Genomic DNA, 7,500 nt, shown 5'->3' on the forward strand with positions numbered 1-7,500 from the left:
GATGATAGATAGATAGATAGATAGATAGACTAGAGAGAGATGATAGACAGACAGAGATGGATACATGGATGATAGATGGATGGATGGATAGGTAGACACAGACAGATATAGATAGATGGATGATAGATAGATAGAAAGAGAGAGAGAGAGATGATAGACAGATATGGATACATGGATGGATAAATACACAGACAGACAGATATAGATACAGGGATGGATAGATAGAAAGACAGACAGACAGAGACAAACAGATAAAATAAATCATGTATGAACAAGCAAATAATAACTAATAATCAAACAACAAACTGAATAAACAGATTAAAGAATAAATAAAAGTAATGAATAAAACTAAGAACAAATGAATGAAGAAGAGATAAACGAACACATGAACAATGAATAGGTAAACAAACAAGTAAACAATGTCTAAACAATCGAATAGTAAATAAATGAACAGCACGAATCAACAAATAATAAGGAACAAATAACGAATAAATAAATGATTAAAGAACGGACCAATGAACATCTAAGAAAAACAAACGCGAGGACAAGGAATAAGTAAGGGGAGAAAGAGACAAACGACAAAGGGAGATGTAATTTTGCTGGTTAAGGTAGCCTTGTTTGAGGGGGGGGATCTACCTGGCACAATAAGGAGAGCAAACCAGGTAGGCTTTACTGCTCCCCCCCCACCTCGAAGCTTAACCCTTCACCTTCCGTGTTTTATTTAACCCCCCCCCAAAAAAAACCCTAACCCTAAACCCCCCCCCGAAAAAAGCAGTCAGGAACAACCAGAGGGGAAAAATCCCTTTTCTTTCTCTCTCAACCCCCCCACCCCACAAATCCCCTTCTACCCCTGCTCTTCTCCCCCCTTGAGACCCAGCCTATCGACTCGCGGGAGGCGGGGCAGTTCAGACAACACCCTCCCCCTAACCCGGGTCGAGAAGACCCCCCAACCCCTAAAAAAAATCCCTGCCACCGCCGCCCCCCCCCCTCGCCCCTTTGGCATAGCAGCTGAAGCGCGATGACTGAGCAGCCGGTGCAAGGCGGGCAGATGTAGGAGTGGGAACGCAGCCAGTTTAACTTTGGACGAGGGGGGGGGTCGTCAAGACGTGTGCCAACCCTCGCATTACAGTCACGGGATGGCACAGCTGCCCGCAGGCCATGGGGAGGGAGGGGGGCGGCGGAGGGGGGGTCGGTAACTTGAGCCCCGGGACAGAAACAGAGGAAGGGAAGGGGGGTGGGAGGGAGGTCTTTATACCTCCCCCCCAAAAAAACAGGTCCCAGGTCTTGTGTTTGCTCTTTCTTGAGTGTCCTTTAGAGAAAGATCCCCCCCCCAAGCATGTGCCTTTCGGATATGCCACCCCGCCCCCTCCTCAGGGACCCTCCGGCCAAACCAGGGCGCCTAGGCTGGGTCCCAAAATAGCCTGCAAGGACAGCCTGGCAGCACCAACTGGAGCCGGGTGCGAGAGTCCTGGCTTAGCCTAAATTGAGTGGGAGGGCAGCAGAGGCCGAGCAGGTGCTAAGGGGCCAGGGAGGGAGGAGGGGGCTCGCCTGGAGGGCAAGAAAAGCCCCCATCCCCAAATCCTTGCCCGCTGGGACCGTCTCCCAGCGGTGGTTCTTCGCTTTTTCTTAGCTATTGAAGAATTCTTTTGGAGGCTCTAATCTGCGAAACGGAGGAGTCAGTCTAAACTTTGGGGGCTCAGAGGTCATCTAGTCCAACCCCCACCCCCAACCCTCTTCCGATCGGTCAGCGCACTGGGAAGAGATGAAAACACGGCCTTCGATGGGACTGTCTCGGTTTTTAAGGAGTTCCAACAGTCGGCTCATTCGGACGCTTGGCGACCGACTCATATTTACGACGGTGGCAGCGTCCCCGGGGTGTGTGTGTGCGGTGTGTGTCACGTGATCCCCCTTTTGCGGCCAAAGTCAGGGAAGGAGGGGAAAAAAGCCGGATTCGCTTAACAGCCATGTGACTGCTTTAACACCCGCAGCGATCCACTTAACAACGGTGGCAAGAAAGGCCGTAAAACGGAGCAAAACTCACAGCCGCTGTTTCGCTTAGCGGCGGAAATTTTGGACTCAGTTCGAAGAAGACCTGCATAATTAATTCTCTTCCCATTTGCAGCCTCAGTGGCCCCTTCTGCAGGCTAAACCCTTTCGCATCTCCCAATACTCCCCGGTGGGGCTGGGTCTCCGGACGCGCTTAAAAGCCCCTCTCTGAACTCACGGTTCAGTCCTCGGCTTACGACGACAGCTGGGGCCAGAACTTCCCGCAGCCATTAAGTGAGGCGCGCCCGATTGTACTATCATTTTTTGCCATCGTCGTTCAGCCCATCGCCACCGTTGTTAAGTGAAGCACGTGGTCGTTAAGCGAATCGGGCTTGCCCCCTCTTTGGAATTCAGCCTGCTGGGGCGGTCGCAAAATGGCGGTCACATGACCCACCCACCCCCGGGACGCTGTCCAAGTTTTGATCGCGTGACCCTGGGGGGGGGGGGAATAAAAAGGCTGCGACGGTCGTAAGTGCGAATTAAGTCCCTTCTCTCAGTGCTGTCGTCACTGTGAACGGTTGCGGGAAGAACGGTCGTAAGTCGGGGACCGCCTGGATTTATTTCTCCCCCCCTTTTGAAGTGGGGGGGTGCAGAGACGAGACACACACCCCCGGGGTTTAGGCCGCTCTTCCTACCCCCCAAAATAGCGCTGGCCTTTCCAGCAGCCTTTGCGCCTTGCATGGGCTCACCTTCCGCCTGGGACGGGACGGAGAGACCCTCTGCACGTGTCTGGAGGCCGAGCCAGGCCCCCCCCCCGATCCTGGCTATGTCCTTTCGCTTGTTGTGGGGGGGGGAGATCATGCCCCCTTCATCCCTCCCTGTCGGCCTCTGCTTTAATCCCAGTGGAGCCTTTGGCCTCTCTGGTTTCTCAGCTGCTGCTGGTCATGCCCAGCGCCTGCTCGAGGGGGGGGTCATCTGCAGCTGTGGTCACACACACACACCCAACGCCTTTGGCCATATTGATGGATGGATTGAATTCTCTCTCTCTCTCCTCTCTCTCTTCACTTTCTCTCTCTCCTCTCTATCCATCCATCCTCTCTATCTCTCTATCTATATCCTCTCTCTTTCTCCCTCTCTCTATCCCCCCTCTTTCTATCCTATTGGTCTATCCTCTATCCTCTCTCTCTCTCTCTCAATATCTATCTATCTATCATCTATCTATCTATCTATCTATCTATCTATCTATCTATCTATCTATCTATCTATCTATCTATCTATCTATCTATCTATCTATCTAATCTCCCTGTCTGTCTGTCTGTCTATCTATCTATCTATCTATCTATCTATCTATCTATCTATCTATCTATCTATCTCCCTATGTCTATCTCTATTATCTGTCTGTCTCTCTCTATCTATATCTCCCTAAACCTATCTCTATGATCGATCTTATCTATCTATCTATCTATCTATCTATCTATCTATCTATCTATCTATCTATCTATCTATCTATCATCTCATCTATCCATCCATTCTGTCTCTGTCTGTCTGTCTGTCTATCAGTCTATCTATCTATGATCTATATTAGATTCTTCTCCCACCTTCATTACTCTATAAGTAACCCAAGGTGGCGAACATCCCTCCTTCTGCCTCCTTTTCTCCCCACAACAGCCCTGTGAGGTGGGCCGGGCTGAGAGGGAGGGAGGGAGGGAGGGACTGGCCCAAAGTCACTCAGCTGGCTCTCATGCCTCAGGCAGGACTAGAACTCACCTTCTAGCCCCTTAACAGCTTCAGAGGCTACATCTGGATAGAGGGGAATCCAACTAAAAGTACAGAGCCCTCCTGGCCAGGGGCAGTTTATCTGCGCAGTTCCTGGCTCAGGAGAGCAACACGACTTCGCCTTCTTTTCCTCCTGTGTGGGGGAGGACGAGCGTGGTTGAAAAGGCCATTGCTCTCACCAAAAAGCTGCCAGTCGGCAGGTGCACCACGTCAGCGCGCTCCAGTTTTCCCGGAACCCCGAGTGCGAGACTCGCCACGGTGCCAGCTCAGGAAAGCTGATCTTGAGCACGTGGGGCTGTCGGGAGCCCAGCGCCGTATTTTTAGACGGAGTCATTTCCAGCAAATGTCAAACATTCAGCTGCTGGGTTAAACGGGGGGGGGACCCCGGGAATCCAGGCAGCCCCCCCACCCCGCCCCCCCTTGGCTCTTCACCTGAGGTGCAGCACAGCCAGGTGAGGGAGGGGCTCCGCTCTCCTCCGCTGCCCCCCACCCATCTGGAAAGCACAGGAAGTCCTCGGCTTAATGGCCACAATGGAGCCCAACGTTTCCGTTGCTGAGCGAGACGGTTGCTAAGTGAGTTTTGCCCCGTTTTACGATCATTCTCGCCACCGTCGTTAAGCGAGTCACATGTCTGTTCAGCGAATCCTCTTCCCTCCATTGACTTGGCTGGACAGAAGGTGCCGAAAGCGGATCGTGTGACACACACACACACACACACTGGGGACGCTTCAAGCATTTGAATTTTGATGGCGGGACCCGGGGGGATTAACTGCCACAGTTGTAAGTGTGTGAAAAACAGCCGTAAGTCCCTTTTTCCAGGGCCGTTGTAACTTCGAATGGTCGCTGAACCTAAACCGAGGACTCTCTAAGCAGCCTCTAATCTTGCTATAGATCTTGACCAACTTGAACTAGGGTCCCCGTCCAACAAAATGAGTTTCAAGGTGGAGAAAAGCAAAGTTTTACATTTAGACAGGAAAAATCAAAGGTACAAGCACAGATTGGGCAAAACTTGGCTCAAAAACGGCGACGGTGAGAGGGACCTCGGAGTCCTAGTGGACGATGGGCTTGACCCTTAGCCAGCCGTGTGCGGCAGCAGCCAGAAAAGCCAACACGATCCTGGGTTGCATAAACAGAGGCACAGAATCAAGATCACATGAGGCATTAGTACCGCTTTGCAAAACCCTACTGAGGCCACACCTGGAATACTGCAGCCAATTTTGGTCACCATATCACAAAAAAGAGGTTGAGAGTTTGGAAAAAGTTCAGAGAAGAGCAACTCAGAGGATCCAAGGCCTAGAGACCAAAACATACGAAGAACGGCTGAGGGACTTGGGTTTGGCCAGTCTAGAGAAAAGAAGAAATAGGGGAGACATGATAGCAGAATTCCAGTATCTGAGGGGCTGCCACAAAGAAGAGGTCATGTTATTCTCCAAAGCACCAGAGGGCAGGACGAGAAACAATGGTTGGAAACTGACCAAGGAGAGAAGCAACCTGGAATTAAGGAGAAACTTCCTGACAGTGAGGACAATCAACCAGTGGAACAGCTTGCCACCAGAAATTGTGGGCGCTCCGTCACTGGAGGTTTTTAAGGAGAGGCCGGACAGTCACTAGTCTGAGATGGTACTATAGGTTCTCCTGCTTGAGCAGGGGGCTGGACTAGAAGACCTCCAAGGTCCCTTCCAGATTCTATTCTATTCTATTCTATTCTATTCTATTCTATTCAACACTTCAAACTTCTCTATTTAAAGAATTTACAGATTACCGAATTGCAAATCTTCTGCTCATTTTTTTCTCCAGAAGTCAGGTGGGCTCAAACCAGAAACTTAATTGTTAAAAACAGAACTATTTATTGAATTCCCTTCTGCTGCTTTGAAAAGACGCTGTTAAAATAAGGTCTGCCTTTGAATAAAAAAGAGTTGATCTTCTTCGGATTACGATGATTATTTATTAAATTTATATGCTGTTTATCTGGCTCTCCCAAGTAATTCTAGCCGGCTGGCAAGATAGCAAAAACGGAGAGGTTAAAAACAATTCTAAGCGTACAAAGAGATTAAAATTGCAAAAGATTAAAATAGAGGTAGGATTATGGCTGTTACTCAGATCTAACGTTTATTTAGATTTGGTAGGCCTACAGCAGTGTTTCTCAAACTCCACACTTTAAGACACGGGGACTTCCAGAAGTTGAAGTCCCCGTGTCTTAAAGTTACCCAGTTTGAGAAACACTACCTTACAGTAAAAATATTGCATTTTCTGTCTAATGAAATATCAACTTATTCCAGTAATTGGCTAGGTTCTCACAGGGATACTACAAAACCAGTGGATATTTGCAATCCAGATATTAATTATTCTCATTAATATTAGAAAAAAAATTCGGGGAAGTTTTGTAAGTACAAAAGCAAAGTTGCGGCAAGTCTGACACCTAGAGGCCAATGGCATGTTTGCAGGTCTAAATCCACAGTTGGGTTAGCCAGAATCCATCCCGGGTTTTCTCAGAAGCTAGCTCACTCTTTTCTAGCTAGTCGTGAGTAGTTCAACAGGAAAACCTGGACTGGAGTTTCCTGCAGGCCTCACACTGCCATCCCCGGACGGATTAGGAGCCGGTGCTCATCTCCGTTTCAAAGCCGAAGAGCCAGCGCTTGTCCGAGGACGTCTCCGTGGTCCTGTGGCCGGCATGACTAGACGCCAAAGGCGCACGGAACGCTGTTACCTTCCCACCGGAGTGGTCCCTATGGAAAATACTTGCATTTTTATGTGCTTTCGAACTGCTAGGTTGGCAGAAGCTGGGACGCGTAACAGGCGCTCACTCTGTTTATTTTTTATTTTATTTTATTAGATTTATATACCGCCCCTCTCCAAGGACTCGGGGCGGCGTACAGGGCAAAAAACACTAACAACGCACAAGATATAAAAATTAAAATAAGATTAAATCAATAGCCCTAAGTAATAAACACATTCTAAAATTTAAATTTTTTAAAATTTAACTCTAAAATCCAATCCCTCAGTCCAGGCTGGCCTGTTCAAACAACCAAGTCTTCAGGTTGCAGCGAAAAGAGCGAAGGTCGGGAGCCATCCGGAGCTCAACTGCTCCTGTAAATAGCCCGGACCCATGCCATTTAGGGCTTACGCAGCACTCAGGATTCAACCCGCCAAACTGCTGACCATCTGATCGACAAGCTCAGCGTCCTAACCCACTGAGCCACCGCGTCCCCTATCTATCTATCTATCTATCTATCTATCTATCTATCTATCTAATAAGTAGTCCTCGACTTATGACCGTATTGGATCCCTGTTGTGATGGTCATAAAGCGGGTCACCCATGTGACAGACTCAATTTTTTAAAAAAATGTTTCATTGATTTTCTAATTTTACATTTAAGTATTGAAAAGCCGTGTGGCAGCTGGGTTAATCAATAATATAATGTCATACAAGTATCTTAAGTAGAAGTCTCGAGCTGCTACATTAGATTTTTCCTCTCTTTTCCCCTTAGTATTTACTATCTCCTGGTTAAACTAATACCATTCTTATTAAATCCATTAAATAAAAATGACATTCTTACATTTGTCAATAATTTTTGGCTTATACATATCCTTATTCCTTTAACATTCAGTCTTTATAGACAATCAATGTCCTAATTAGTTTTTCCCCCCCCCCGTTTTTAATTTCCTGCTAATATTTAACTGACCATTTAATATCTCTAATTTCCAAGTTTTAAGTAACCAAACGTTCCCATTATTACAA

Source organism: Vipera ursinii (genome assembly GCF_947247035.1).
Source record: "Vipera ursinii genome assembly, chromosome: Z".
Lineage (NCBI taxonomy): Eukaryota > Metazoa > Chordata > Lepidosauria > Squamata > Viperidae > Vipera > Vipera ursinii.